The sequence below is a fragment of the Phyllobates terribilis genome, unplaced genomic scaffold, assembly GCF_046119375.1.
Source record: "Phyllobates terribilis strain yellow unplaced genomic scaffold, ASM4611937v1 Scaffold_5__5_contigs__length_657084704, whole genome shotgun sequence".
Classification (NCBI taxonomy): domain Eukaryota; kingdom Metazoa; phylum Chordata; class Amphibia; order Anura; family Dendrobatidae; genus Phyllobates; species Phyllobates terribilis.
Window position 1 is genome coordinate 77,803,611 of NW_027362765.1, and position 17,892 is coordinate 77,821,502.

Sequence of the window (17,892 nt, forward strand, 5' to 3'; positions counted from 1 at the left end):
CCATACAGTATATTTCACCCCCATAGAGTATAATGAACCCCCATAGCCCATACAGAATAATGCACCCCATAGCCCATACAGCATAATGCACCCCATAGTCCATACAGTGCAAGGCACTCCCATATAGTATAATGCACCCCCATAGTACATACAGTATAATATACTCCCATGCAGTATTATGCATCCCATAGTATGTGCAGTATAATTCACCTCCATATAGTATAATGCACCCCAATAGCCCCATACAGTATAATGCACCCCCATATAGTATAAGGCACGCTCATAGACCATACAGTATAATGCACACCCATAAAATTTAATGCACCCCCATAGTCCATACAGTACAATGCACTCCCATATAGAATAATGCACCCTCATATTCCATACAGTATAATGCTCTCCAAAACAGTATAATGCACCCCCAAAGCCCATACAGTATATTTCACCCCCATATAGTATAATGCACCCCCATAGCCCATACAGTATAATGCACCCCCATTGCCCATACAGTATAATCCACCCCCATAGTCCATACAGTATAATGCACCCCAATACAGTATAATGCACCCCATAGCCCATACAGTATAATGTACTCTCATATAGTATAATGCACCTCTATAGCCCCTGAAGTATAATACTCCCCATAGTCCATACAGTATAATGCACCCCATAGCCCATACAGTATAATGCACCCCCATATCCCATATAGTATAATGCACCCCAATGTAGTATAATGCACCCCCATAGTCCATACAGTATAATGCATCCCCATAACCCATACAGTATAATTCATCCCCATACCCCATACAGTATAATGCACCCCCATATAGCATAATGTACCCCCATAGCCCATACAGTATAATGCACCCCATGGTCCATACAGTATAATGCACCCGCAAATAGTATAATGTACCCCATAGTCCATACAGTATACTGCATTCCCATATAGTATGCACCCACCATAGTCCATAAGGTATAATGCACTCCCATACAGTATAATGCATCCCCATACCCCATACAGTATAATTCATCCCCATACCCCATACAGTATAATGCACCCCAATATAGTATAATGTACCCCCATAGTCCATACAGTATAATGTACCCTCATATAGTATAATGCACCAATATAGCCCATACAGTATAATGCACCCCATAGTCCATACAGTATAATGGACTCCATATACCATACAGTATAATGCACCCACATATCCCATACAGTATAATGCACCCCCATATAGTATCATGCACCCTCATTGTCCATACAGTATAATGCACCCCCATATAGTATAATGCACCCCCATAACCTATACAGTATAATGCACCCCCATAGCCCATACAGTATATTTCACCCCATATAGTATAATGCACCCCCATAACCTATACAGTATAACGCACCCCCATAGCCCATACAGTATAATGCACCCCCATAGCCCATACAGTATAATGCACCCCCTTAGCCTATACAGTATAATGCACCCCCAAAACCCATATAGTATAATGCACGCCCATATGGTATAATGAACCCCATAGTCCATACAGTACAAGGCACTCCAATATAGTAGAATGCACCCCCATAGCCCATACAGTATATTGCACCCCCATATAGTATAAGGTACCCACATAGCCCATACAGTATAATGCACTCCCATATAGAATAATGCACCCCCGCAATGTCCATACAGTAAAATTCACTCCCATACAGTATAATGCACCTCCATAGCCCATAGTTTATTTCACCCCCATATAGTATAATGCACCCCCATAACCCATACAGTATAATGCATCCCCATAGCCCATACAGTATAATGCACCCCCATAGTCCATATAGTATAATACACCCCATAGCCCATACAGTATAATGCACCTCCATATCCCATACAGTATAATGCACACCCATATAGTATAATGCACCCTCAAGGTCCATACAGTGCAAGGCACTCCCATATAGTATAATCCACCCCCATAGTCCATACAGTATAATGTCCTCCCATACAGTATAATGCATCCCATAGTATGTACAGTATAGTTCACCTCCATATAGTATAATGCACCCCCATAGGCCATACAGTATAATGCACCCCCATATAGTATAAGGCACCCCCATAGCCCACACAGTTTAATGCACACCCATAAAGTATAACGCACCCCCATAGTCCATACAGTACAATGCACTCCCATATAGAATAATGCACCCTCATAGTCCATACAGTATAATGCTCTTCCATACAGTATATTGCACCCCCATAGCCCATACAGTATATTTCACCCCCATATAGTATAATGCACCCCCATAGCCTATACAGTATAATGCACCCCATAGCTCTTACAGTATAATGCACCCCCATAGCCCATACAGTATAATGCACCCCATAGCCCATACAGCATAGTGTTCTTTCACATAGTATAATGCACCCCATAGCCCATACAGTATAATATAGCCCATACAGTATAATGCATCCCCATACCCCATACAATATAATGCACCCCCATATAGTATAATGTACCCCCATAACCCATACAGTATAATGCACCTCCATGGTTCATACGGTATAATGCACTCCCATACAGTATAATGCATCCCCATACCTCATACAGTATAATGCACCCCCATATAGAATAATGTACCCTCTTAGCCTATACAGTATAATACACCCCATAGCCCATACAGTATAATGCACCCCCTTATAGTATAATGTACCCCCATAGTCCATACAGTATAATGCACCCCCATATAGTATAATGTACCCCCATAGTCCATACTGTATAATGCATTCCCATATAGAATAATGCACCCTCATAGTCCATACAGTATAATGCTCTCCCATTCAGTATAATGCACCCCCGTAGCTCATACAGTATATTTCACCCCCATATAGTATAATGCACCCTCATAGCCTAAACAGTATAATGCACCCCATAGCCCATACAGTATAATGCACCCCCATTGTCCATACAGTATAATATACTCCCATACAGTATAATGCATCCCATAGTATGTACAATATAATTCACCTCCATAGTCCGTACAGTATAATGCTCCCTAATACAGTATAATGCACCCCATAGCCCATACAGCATAGCGTACTCTCACATAGTATAATGCACCCCATAGCCCACACAGTATAATGCACCCCATAGCCTACACAGTATAATATAGCCCATACAGTATAAAGCACCCTCATACCCCATACAATATAATGCACCACCATATAGTATAATGTACCCCCATAACCCATACAGTATAATGCACCTCCATGGTCCATACAGTATAATGCACCCCCATATAGTATAATGTACGCCGATAGTCCATACAGTATAATGCATTCCCATACAGTATAATGCACCCCCATACCTCATACAGTATAATGCACCCCCATATAGAATAATGCACCCTCATAGCCTATACAGTATAATGCACCCCATAGCCTATACAGTATAATGCACCCCCTTATAGTATAATGTACTCCCATAGTCCATACAGTATAATGCACCCCCATATAGCATAATGTACCCCCATAGTCCATACTGTATAATACATTCCCATATAGAATAATACACCCTCATAGTTCATACAGTATAATGCTCTCCCATACAGTATAATGCACCCCCGTAGCCCTTACAGTATATTTCACCCCCATATAGTATAATGCACCCTCATAGCCTATACACTATAATGCACCCCATAGCCCATACAGTATAATGCACCCCCATAGACCATGCAGTATAATGCACCCCCATAGCCCATACAGTATAATTCACCCCCATAGTCCATACAGTATAATGCACCCCAATACAATATAATGCACCCCATAACACATACAGTAAAATGTACTCTCATATAGTATAATGCACCTCTATAGCCCATGCAGTATAATACACCCCATAGCCCATACAGTATAATGCATCCCCCTATCCCATACAGTATAATGCACCCCCATGTAGTATAATGCACCCCCATAGTCCATACAGTATAATGCATCCCCATACCCCATACAGTATAATTCATCCCCATACCCCATACAGTATAATGCACCCCATAAAGTATAATGTACCCCCATAACCCATACAGTATAATGCACCCCCATGGTCTATACAGTATAATGCACCCCCAAATAGTATAATGTTCCCCATAGTCCATACAGTATAATGCATTCCCATATAGTATGCCCCCCCCTAGTCCATTCGGTATAATGCACTCCCATACAGTATAATGAATCCCCATACCCCATACAGTTTAATGCACTCCCATAGCCTATACGGTATAATACAAAAAATAACCCATCCAGTATAATGCACCCCCATAGTCCATACATTATATTGTACCCTCATATAGTATAATGCACCTCTATAGCCCATACAGTATAATGCACCCCATAGTCCATACAGTAAACTGCACCCCATATCACATACAGTATAATGCACCCACATATCCCATACAGTATAATGCACTCCCATATAGTATAATGCACCCTCATTGTCCATACAGTATAATACACCCCCATATAGTATAATGTACCCCCATAGTCCATACAGTATACTGCACCCCACATAGTCCATACATTATAATGCACTCCCATACAGTATAATTCATCCCCATACCCCATACAGTATAATGCACTCCCATATAGCATAATGCAACCCATAGTCCATACAGTGTAAGGCACTCCCATATAGTATAATGCACCCCCATAGTCCATACAGTTTAATGTACTCCCATACAGTATAATGCATCCCATAGTATGTACAGTATTTTAATCACCTCCATATAATTTAATGCACCCCCATAGCCCATACAGTATAATGCCCCCCATAGCCCATTTAGTATAATGCACCCCCATAGACCATACAGTATACTGCACCCCCATGTAGTATAAGGCATCCCCATAGCCCATACAGTATAATGCACACCCAGAAAGTATAATGCACCCCCATAGTCCATACAGTACAATGCCCTCCCATATAGAATAATGCACCCTCATAGTCCATACAGTATAATGCTCTCCCATACAGTATAATGCACCCCCATAGCCTATACAGTATAATGCACCCCCATAGCCCATGCAGTATAATGCTCCCCCATAGCCCATACAGTATAATTCACCCCCATAGTCCATACAGTATAATGCGCCCCAATACAGTATAATGCACCCAATAGCCCATACAGTCTAATGTACTCTCATATAGTATAATGTACCTCTATAGCCCATACAGTATAATGCATTCCATAGCCCATACAGTCTAATTCACTGCCATGACCCATACAGTATAATGCACCCCCATTTAGTATAATGCACCCCCATAGTCCATACAGTATAATGCACCCCCATATAGTATTATGTACTCCCATAATCCATACAGTATAATGCACTCCGATATAGTATGTACCCCCCAGAGTCCATACGGTATAATGCATCCCCATACAGTATAATGCACCCTCATACCCCATACAGTATAATGCACCTCCCATGTAGTATAATGTACCCCCATAACCCATACAGTATAATGCACCCCCATGGTTCATACAGTATAATGCACCCGATATAGTATAATGTACAGGGATATTCCATACAGTATAATGCACTCCCATACAGTATATTGAATCCCCATACACCATACAGTATATTTCACCCCCATATGGTATAATGCACCCCCATAGCCCATACAGTATAATGCACCCCCATAGCCCATTCAGTATAATGCACCCCCATAGCCCATACAGTATAATGCACCCCCATAGTCCATACAGTATAATATACCCCCATAGTCCATACAGTATAATGTACCCTCATATAGTTTAATGCACCTCTATAGCCCATACAGTATAATGCACCCCATAGTCCATACAGTATAATACACCACATAGGCCATACAGTATAATCCACCCCCATATCCCATACAGTAAAATGCACCCCATAGCCCATACAGTATAATGCACCCCCTTATAGTATAATGTACCCCCATAGTTCATACAGTATAATGCTCCCCCATATAGTATAATGTACCCCCATAGTCCATACAGTATAATGCACTCCCATATAGAATAATGCACCCCCATAGCCCATACAGTAAATTTCACCCCCATATAGTATAGTGCATCCTCATAGCCTATACAGTATAATGCACCCCATAGCCCAAACAGTATAATGCACCCCCATAGCCCATACAGTATAATGCTCCCCCATAGTCCATACAGTATAATGCACCCCAATACAGTATAATGCACCCCATAGCCCATGCAGTATAATGTACTCTCATATAGTTTAATGCACCTCTATAGCCCATATAGTATAATGCACCTCATAGCCCATACAGTATAATGCACCTCATATCCCATACAGTATAATGCACCACTATATAGTATAATGCACCCCCATAGTCCATACAGTATAATGCACCCCCATGGTCCATACAGTATAATGCACCCCCAAATAGTATAATGTACCCCGATAGTCCATACAGTATAATGCACTCCCATATAGTATGCACCCCCAATGGTCCATACGGTATAATGCACTCCCATATAGTATAATGCTCCCCACATAGTCCATACGTTATAATGCACTCCCATACAGTATAATTCATCCCCATACCCCATACAGTATAATGCACTCCCATATAGCATAATGCAACCAATAGTCCATACAGTGTAAGGCACTCCCATATAGTATAATGCACCCCCATAGTCCATACAGTTTAATGTACTCCCATACAGTATAATGCATCCCATAGTATGTACAGTATAATTCACCTCCATATAATTTAATGCACCCCCATAGCCCATTTAGTATAATGCACCCCCATAGACCATACAGTATAATGCACCCCCATATAGTATAAGGCATCCCCATAGCCCATACAGTATAATGCACACCCAGAAAGTATAATGCACCCACATAGTCCATACAGTACAATGCCCTCCCATATAGAATAATGCACCCTCATAGTCCATACAGTATAATCCTCTCCCATGCAGTATAATGCACCCCCATAGCCCATACAGTATATTTCACCCCCATATATTATAATGCACTCCCATAGCCCATACAGTATAATGCACCCCCATAGCCCATACAGTATAATGCTCCCCCATAGCCCATACAGTATAATTCACCCCCATAGTCCATACAGTATAATGCACCCCAATACAGTATAATGCACCCAATAGCCCATACAGTCTAATGTACTCTCATATAGTATAATGTACCTCTATAGCCCATACAGTATAATGCATTCCATAGCCCATACAGTCTAATGCACCGCCATAAACCATACAGTATAATGCACCCCCATTTAGTATAACGCACCCCCATAGTCCATACAGTATAATGCACCCCCATATAGTATTATGTACTCCCATAATCCATACAGTATAATGCACTCCGATATAGTATGTACCCCCCATAGTCCATACGGTATAATGCACTCCCATACAGTATAATGCATCCCCATACAGTATAATGCACCCTCATACCCCATACAGTATAATGCACCCCCATACAGTATAATGCACCTCCCATGTAGTATAATGTACCCCCATAACCCATACAGTATAATGCACCTCCATGGTCCATACAGTATAATGCACCCCATATAGTATAATGTACAGGGATAGTCCATACAGTATAATGCACTCCCATACAGTATATTGCATCCCCATACACCATACAGTATATTTCACCCCCATATGGTATAATGCACCCCATTGCCCATACTGTATAATGCACCCCCATAGCCCATTCAGTATAATGCACCCCCATAGCCCATACAGTATAATGCACCCCCATAGTCCATACAGTATAATACACCCCCATAGTCCATACAGTATAATGTACCCTCATAGTTTAATGCACCTCTAGAGCCCATACAGTATAATGCACCCCATAGTCCATACAGTATAATACACCCCATAGCCCATACAGTATAATGCACCCCCATATCCCATACAGTAAAATGCACCCCATAGCCCATACAGTATAATGCACCCCCTTATAGTATAATGTACCCCCATAGTTCATACAGTATAATGCTCCCCCATATAGTATAATGTACCCCCATAGTTCATACAGTATAATGCACTCCCATATAGAATAATGCACCCTCATAGCCCATACAGTATATTTCACCCCCATATAGTATAATGCATCCTCATAGCCTATACAGTATAATGCACCCCATAGCCCAAACAGTATAATGCACCCCCATAGCCCATACAGTATAATGCTCCCCCATAGTCCATACAGTATAATGCACTCCCATATAGCATAATGCAACCCATAGTCCATACAGTGTAAGGCACTCCCATATAGTATAATGCACCCCCATAGTCCATACAGTTTAATGCACTCCCATACAGTATAATTCATCCCCATACCCCATACAGTATAATGCACTCCCATATAGCATAATGCAACCCATAGTCCATACAGTGTAAGGCACTCCCATATAGTATAATGCACCCCCATAGTCCATACAGTTTAATGTACTCCCATACAGTATAATGCATCCCATAGTATGTACAGTATTTTAATCACCTCCATATAATTTAATGCACCCCCATAGCCCATACAGTATAATGCCCCCCATAGCCCATTTAGTATAATGCACCCCCATAGACCATACAGTATACTGCACCCCCATGTAGTATAAGGCATCCCCATAGCCCATACAGTATAATGCACACCCAGAAAGTATAATGCACCCCCATAGTCCATACAGTACAATGCCCTCCCATATAGAATAATGCACCCTCATAGTCCATACAGTATAATGCTCTCCCATACAGTATAATGCACCCCCATAGCCTATACAGTATAATGCACCCCCATAGCCCATGCAGTATAATGCTCCCCCATAGCCCATACAGTATAATTCACCCCCATAGTCCATACAGTATAATGCGCCCCAATACAGTATAATGCACCCAATAGCCCATACAGTCTAATGTACTCTCATATAGTATAATGTACCTCTATAGCCCATACAGTATAATGCATTCCATAGCCCATACAGTCTAATTCACTGCCATGACCCATACAGTATAATGCACCCCCATTTAGTATAATGCACCCCCATAGTCCATACAGTATAATGCACCCCCATATAGTATTATGTACTCCCATAATCCATACAGTATAATGCACTCCGATATAGTATGTACCCCCCAGAGTCCATACGGTATAATGCATCCCCATACAGTATAATGCACCCTCATACCCCATACAGTATAATGCACCTCCCATGTAGTATAATGTACCCCCATAACCCATACAGTATAATGCACCCCCATGGTTCATACAGTATAATGCACCCGATATAGTATAATGTACAGGGATATTCCATACAGTATAATGCACTCCCATACAGTATATTGAATCCCCATACACCATACAGTATATTTCACCCCCATATGGTATAATGCACCCCCATAGCCCATACAGTATAATGCACCCCCATAGCCCATTCAGTATAATGCACCCCCATAGCCCATACAGTATAATGCACCCCCATAGTCCATACAGTATAATATACCCCCATAGTCCATACAGTATAATGTACCCTCATATAGTTTAATGCACCTCTATAGCCCATACAGTATAATGCACCCCATAGTCCATACAGTATAATACACCACATAGGCCATACAGTATAATGCACCCCCATATCCCATACAGTAAAATGCACCCCATAGCCCATACAGTATAATGCACCCCCTTATAGTATAATGTACCCCCATAGTTCATACAGTATAATGCTCCCCCATATAGTATAATGTACCCCCATAGTCCATACAGTATAATGCACTCCCATATAGAATAATGCACCCCCATAGCCCATACAGTAAATTTCACCCCCATATAGTATAGTGCATCCTCATAGCCTATACAGTATAATGCACCCCATAGCCCAAACAGTATAATGCACCCCCATAGCCCATACAGTATAATGCTCCCCCATAGTCCATACAGTATAATGCACCCCAATACAGTATAATGCACCCCATAGCCCATGCAGTATAATGTACTCTCATATAGTTTAATGCACCTCTATAGCCCATATAGTATAATGCACCTCATAGCCCATACAGTATAATGCACCCCATATCCCATACAGTATAATGCACCACTATATAGTATAATGCACCCCCATAGTCCATACAGTATAATGCACCCCCATGGTCCATACAGTATAATGCACCCCCAAATAGTATAATGTACCCCGAGAGTCCATACAGTATAATGCACTCCCATATAGTATGCACCCCCAATGGTCCATACGGTATAATGCACTCCCATATAGTATAATGCTCCCCACATAGTCCATACGTTATAATGCACTCCCATACAGTATAATTCATCCCCATACCCCATACAGTATAATGCACTCCCATATAGCATAATGCAACCAATAGTCCATACAGTGTAAGGCACTCCCATATAGTATAATGCACCCCCATAGTCCATACAGTTTAATGTACTCCCATACAGTATAATGCATCCCATAGTATGTACAGTATAATTCACCTCCATATAATTTAATGCACCCCCATAGCCCATTTAGTATAATGCACCCCCATAGACCATACAGTATAATGCACCCCCATATAGTATAAGGCATCCCCATAGCCCATACAGTATAATGCACACCCAGAAAGTATAATGCACCCACATAGTCCATACAGTACAATGCCCTCCCATATAGAATAATGCACCCTCATAGTCCATACAGTATAATCCTCTCCCATGCAGTATAATGCACCCCCATAGCCCATACAGTATATTTCACCCCCATATATTATAATGCACCCCCATAGCCCATACAGTATAATGCACCCCCATAGCCCATACAGTATAATGCTCCCCCATAGCCCATACAGTATAATTCACCCCCATAGTCCATACAGTATAATGCACCCCAATACAGTATAATGCACCCAATAGCCCATACAGTCTAATGTACTCTCATATAGTATAATGTACCTCTATAGCCCATACAGTATAATGCATTCCATAGCCCATACAGTCTAATGCACCGCCATAAACCATACAGTATAATGCACCCCCATTTAGTATAACGCACCCCCATAGTCCATACAGTATAATGCACCCCCATATAGTATTATGTACTCCCATAATCCATACAGTATAATGCACTCCGATATAGTATGTACCCCCCATAGTCCATACGGTATAATGCACTCCCATACAGTATAATGCATCCCCATACAGTATAATGCACCCTCATACCCCATACAGTATAATGCACCCCCATACAGTATAATGCACCTCCCATGTAGTATAATGTACCCCCATAACCCATACAGTATAATGCACCTCCATGGTCCATACAGTATAATGCACCCCATATAGTATAATGTACAGGGATAGTCCATACAGTATAATGCACTCCCATACAGTATATTGCATCCCCATACACCATACAGTATATTTCACCCCCATATGGTATAATGCACCCCATTGCCCATACTGTATAATGCACCCCCATAGCCCATTCAGTATAATGCACCCCCATAGCCCATACAGTATAATGCACCCCCATAGTCCATACAGTATAATACACCCCCATAGTCCATACAGTATAATGTACCCTCATAGTTTAATGCACCTCTAGAGCCCATACAGTATAATGCACCCCATAGTCCATACAGTATAATACACCCCATAGCCCATACAGTATAATGCACCCCCATATCCCATACAGTAAAATGCACCCCATAGCCCATACAGTATAATGCACCCCCTTATAGTATAATGTACCCCCATAGTTCATACAGTATAATGCTCCCCCATATAGTATAATGTACCCCCATAGTTCATACAGTATAATGCACTCCCATATAGAATAATGCACCCTCATAGCCCATACAGTATATTTCACCCCCATATAGTATAATGCATCCTCATAGCCTATACAGTATAATGCACCCCATAGCCCAAACAGTATAATGCACCCCCATAGCCCATACAGTATAATGCTCCCCCATAGTCCATACAGTATAATGCACCCCATAGCCCATGCAGTATAATGTACTATCATATAGTTTAATGTACCTCTATAGCCCATATAGTATAATGCACCCCATAGCCCATACAGTATAATGCACCCCATATCCCATACAGTATAATGCACCCCCATACAGTATAATGCTCCCCCATAGTCCATACAGTATAATGCACCCCAATACAGTATAATGCACCCCATAGCCTATGCAGTATAATGTACTATCATATAGTTTAATGCACCTCTATAGCCCATATAGTATAATGCACCCCATATCCCATACAGTATAATGCACCCCCATATAGTATAATGCACCCCCATGGTCCATACAGTATATTGCACCCCTAAATAGTATAATGTACCCCGATAGTCCATACAGTATAATGCACTCCCATATAGTATGCACCCCCCATAGTCCATACGGTATAATGCACTTCTATACAGTACAATGCATCCCCATAACTCATACAGTATTATGCACCCCTATAGCCCATCCGGTATAATACACAACATAGCCCATCCAGTATAATGCACCCCCATAGCCCATACAGTATAATGCACCCCCATAGTCCATACAGTATAATGCACCCCCAGAGTCTATGCAGTATAATGTACCCTCATATAGTATAATGCACCTCTATAGCCCATACAGTATAATGCACCCCATAGCCCATACAGTATAATGCACCCCCATATCCCATACCGTAAAATGCACCCCATAGCCCATACAGTGCAATGCACCCCCATTTCCCATACAGTATAATACACCCCCATATAGTATAATGCACTCTCATTGCCCATACAGCATAATGCACCCCCATATAGTATAATGTACCCCCATAGTTCATACAGTTTAATGCACTCCCATATAGTATAATGCACCCCCCATAGTCCATACGGTATAATGCACTCCCAAACATTATAATGCATCCCCATACCCCATACAGTAAAATTCACCCCCATATAGTATAATGTGCCCCCATAGCCCATACTGTATAATGCACCCCCTTGGTCCATACAGTATAATGCACTCCCATATAGCATAATGCACCCCATATTCCATACAGTGCAAGGCACTCCCATATAGTATAATGCACCCCCATAGTCCATACAGTATAATGTACTCCCATACTGTATAATGCATCCCATAGTATGTACGGTATAATTCACCTCCATATAGTATAATGCACCCCCATAGCCCATACAGTATAATGCCCCCCCATAGCTCATATAGTATAATGCACCCCCATAGACCATACAGTATAATGCACCCCCATATAGTATAAGGCACCCTCATAGCCCATGCAGTATAATGCACCCCCATAGTCCATACAGTACAATGCACTCCCATATAGAATAATGCACCCTCAGTCCATACAGTATAATGCTCTCCCATACAGTATAATACACCCCCATAGCCCATACAGTATATTTCACCCCCATATAGTATAATGCACCCCCTTAGCGTATACAGTATAATGCACCCCCATACCCCAGACAGTATAATGCACCCTCATAGCCCATACAGTGTAATTCACCCCCATAGTCCATACAGTATAATGCACCCCATTACAGTATAATGCACCCCATAGCCCATACAGTATAATGTACTCTCAAATAGTATAATGCACCTCTATAGCCCATACAGTATAATGCACCCCATATCCCATACAGTATAATGCACCCCATAGCCCATACAGTATAATGCACCCCCATATCCCATACAGTATAATGCACCCCCATAGTCCGTACAGAATAATTCATCCCCATACAGTATAATGCACCTCCCATATAGTATAATGTACCCCTATAACCCATACAGTATAGTGCACCCCCATGGTCCATACAGTATAATGCACCCCCATATAGTATAATGTTCCCCGAAAGTCCATACAGTATAATGCACTCCCATATAGTATGCACCCCACCATAGTCAATACGATATAATGCGCTCCCATACAGTATATTGAATCCCCATACCCCATACAGTATAATGCACCCCCCCATAACCCATACAGTATAATGCACCCCCATGGTCCATACAGTATAATGCACTCCCATATGGTATAATGCACCCCATAGTCCATACAGTACAAGGCACTCCCATATAGTAGAATGCACCCCCATAGTCCATACAGTATATTGTACTCCAATACAGTATAATGTATCCCATAGTATGTACAGTATAATTCACCTCCATATAGTATAATGCACCCCCATAGCCCATACAGTAAATGCACCACCATAGCCCATACAGTATATTGCACCCCCATATAGTATAAGGCACCCCCATAGCCCATACAGTGTAATGCACTCCCATATAGAATAATGCACCCCCAAAGTCCATACAGTAAAATTCACTCCCATACAGTATAATGCACCCCCATAGCCCATACAGTATATTCACCCCCATATAGTATAATGCACCCCCATAGCCCATACAGTATAATGCACCCCCATAGCCCATACAGTATAATGTACCGCAATATAGTATAATGCACCTCTATAGCCCATACAGTATAATGCACCCCATATTCCATACAGTATAATACACCCCATAGCCCATACAGTATAATGCACCACCATGTCCCATACAGTAAAATGCACCCCCATAACCCATACAGTATAATCCACCCCCATGGTCCATACAGTATAATGCACTCCCATATGGTATAATGCACCCCATAGTCCATACAGTACAAGGCACTCCCATATAGTAGAATTCACCCCCATAGTCCATACAGTATATTGTACTCCCATACAGTATAATGTATCCCATAGTATGTACAGTATAATTCACCTCCATATAGTATAATGCACCCCCATAGCCCATACAGTAAGTGCACCACCATAGCCCATACAGTATATTGCACCCCCATATAGTATAAGGCACCCCCATAGCCCATACAGTATAATGCACTCCCATATAGAATAATGCACCCCCATAGTCCATACAGTAAAATTCACTCCCATACAGTATAATGCACCCCCATAGCCCATACAGTATATTTCACCCCCATACAGTATAATGCACCCCCATAGCCCATACAGTATAATGCACCCCATAGCCCATACAGTATAATGTACCCCCATATAGTATAATGCACCTCTATAGCCCATACAGTATAATGCACCCCATAGTCCATACAGTATAATACACCCCATAGCCCATACAGTATAATGCACCACCATATCCCATACAGTAAAATGCACCCCCATGTACCATACAGTATAATGCACCCCCATATAGTATAATACACCCCCATTGTCCATACAGTATAATGCACCCCCATATAGTATAATGCTCCCCCATAGTCCATACAGTATAATGCACTCCCATATAGAATAATGCACCCCCATAGTCCATACAGTAAAATTCACTCCTATACAGTATAATGCACCCCCATAGCCCATACAGTATATTTCACCCCCATATAGTATAATGCACCCCCATAGCCCATACAGTATAATGCACCCCCATAGCCCATACAGTATAATGTACCCCCATATAGTATAATGCACCTCTATAGCCCATACAGTATAATGCACCCCATAGTCCATACAGTATAATACACCCCATAGCCCATACAGTATAATGCACCACCATATCCCATACAGTAAAATGCACCCCCATGTACCATACAGTATAATGCACCCCCATATAATATAATGCACCCCCATTGTCCATACAGTATAATGCACCCCCATATAGTATAATGTACCCCCATAGTCCATACAGTATAATGCACTCCCATATAGTATAATGCACCCCCCATAGTCCATACGGTATAATGCACTCCCATACAGTATAATGCATCCCCATACCCCATACAGTATAATGCACCCCCATATAGTATAATGCACCCCCATGGTCCATACAGTATAATGCACGCCCATATAGCATAATGCACCCCATAGTCCATACAGTGCAAGGCACTTCCATTTAGTATAATGCACCCCCATAGTCCATACAGTATAATGTACTCCCATACAGTATAAAGCATCTCATAGTATGTACAGTATTATTCACCTCCATATAGTATTGTTCTGTCCTCGCTACACGTTATCTTGGGATGTATGTGTACTCAGACAGGCAGCTAAACCTTATCTACTTGTAATCCAATAAGGAGACTGTGTCTTGTAGTCTATGCAGTTTATTGAACGATTAGTAGATGAATTTGGTAAAACTAGGAGCAATGGAAAAACAAACGATCAATATGTGTATACAAAACACAGAAATACATGAAGTCAATGGCAGAACAGCATATAACATGTAATGAAGCAGCTTGCCAGTCTCATAAGTGTAACTGGAAGATGCAGGGATTAGAGTCCTACATATCAGGTGTCTGCAATCAGGAAAAACATAGTCTGTCTTACCAACGATGCTATCACAAGAGAGATAAAATGGTGGACGTCTTCTCTGCAACCAGTCTGTGTGGAAAAGGACCTTCCTTCTCCCAGAGTGCATCACTACAGACAATACTATGGTGTGCTGAGTAGATCAAAAAGGAAACAAGTGCAAACAAACAAACTCAGCATTCAGCCGCTAGAGGGAGTCAGCGTGCTACAAACAAGAAATGGGTGTGTCTGAAGACATAACACTCCCCGTCTGGCATCAATGAATGTCACCATCCTGCTCCTTGAAGGGTAAAAGTAGAACTAGTTTGGATATTGGTCTGAGGAACGTCTTTGGTTCGTCTCCTCTGGTCATCCTCACTTCCACTTTCCGGACATTTCCATCTTTGCTAGGGAACGTTGCAGTTACTAAGCCAAGTGGCCACTGGTTTCTGTGGGTTTGAACGTCTTTCACAAGTTCGAGGTCACCAATGTTCAGATTGACTCTTGTAGACTGCCACTTTGTCCGTGGTTGCAGTGTAGATAGGTATTGCTTGCGCCACCTGTCCCAGAATATATTCGCAAGACTTTGTACCTGTCTCCACTGACGCTTGTAAAGGTCTTTGAATGAGCAAGCTATGTGAGACAAACAGGTGATAACTCGGATGAGTGACTTCCAGCTTGAGAACTCGTCGAATCTGTGGGATCCGAGTTGAATATCCGAGGTTGTCGTATGAAGTGTAGACACCTGAGAGCGGATTTCAACGTCTGAGTCCTCCTCTACCAGCTGGAATGTTTCTGAGGATAGTTCTTTGCTGTATAACAGTTTTGGTCCTGAGAGCCATGTTGTACTCTCTAGCCAATTAGCATCTACTGATCTAGTAGCGGGATTATGATCTGTAGCTAAGTAATGCCACTACTTTAGATGTACGGATCTTCTGATTCGTAGCACTCTGTTGTTCACATAGACGTAGAACCGTCTTGTCTCGTTGTAGATATAACCTAGGACTACTTTGCTGTCCGTATAGAACTTAGTTTTCTCTAGATTAATGTCCATTTCAGATGTAATGAGTTCAGCTAACTCGACAGCTAATACAGCAGCACAAAGCTCTAACCTGGGTATAGTGTGCTCTGGGAGTGGTGCAAGTTTAGCTTTCCCCATGACGAATCCGATATGAATCTGACCTTTAGAGTCCACGGTCTTAATGTAGGCAATGGCAGCAATTGCCTGGACAGAAGTATCTGAGAATATGTAGAGGTTCTGACTCTGCATCTCTGTAGAAGGCACGGAGGCGTATGGTCTCGGCACATTCAGTTTTGTCAGGGCTGCAAGGGAGTTCCTCCATTCCTCCCAGAAGATCCTCTTGTCGGGTGGTAGAGGTGTATCCCAGTCGGATGTTTCACGTGTTAAGTCTCTTAATAAGGCCTTACCCTTTATGGTAACTGGGGCTGCAAATCCTAAGGGATCATAAAGGCTGTTGACGGTGGATAGAACGCCTCTACGCGTGAAGGGTTTTTCTTCCTGGCTGATTTGGA

General features: G+C 41.9%; 1 protein-coding gene across 1 annotated transcript in view; it reads left to right on the forward strand.

Moving 5' to 3' along the window:
- The window catches only part of LOC141272090 (gastrula zinc finger protein XlCGF66.1-like), a 66,482-nt gene that overhangs the window by 25,894 nt on the left and 22,696 nt on the right, over nt 1-17,892 (forward strand). The window lies entirely within an intron of this gene.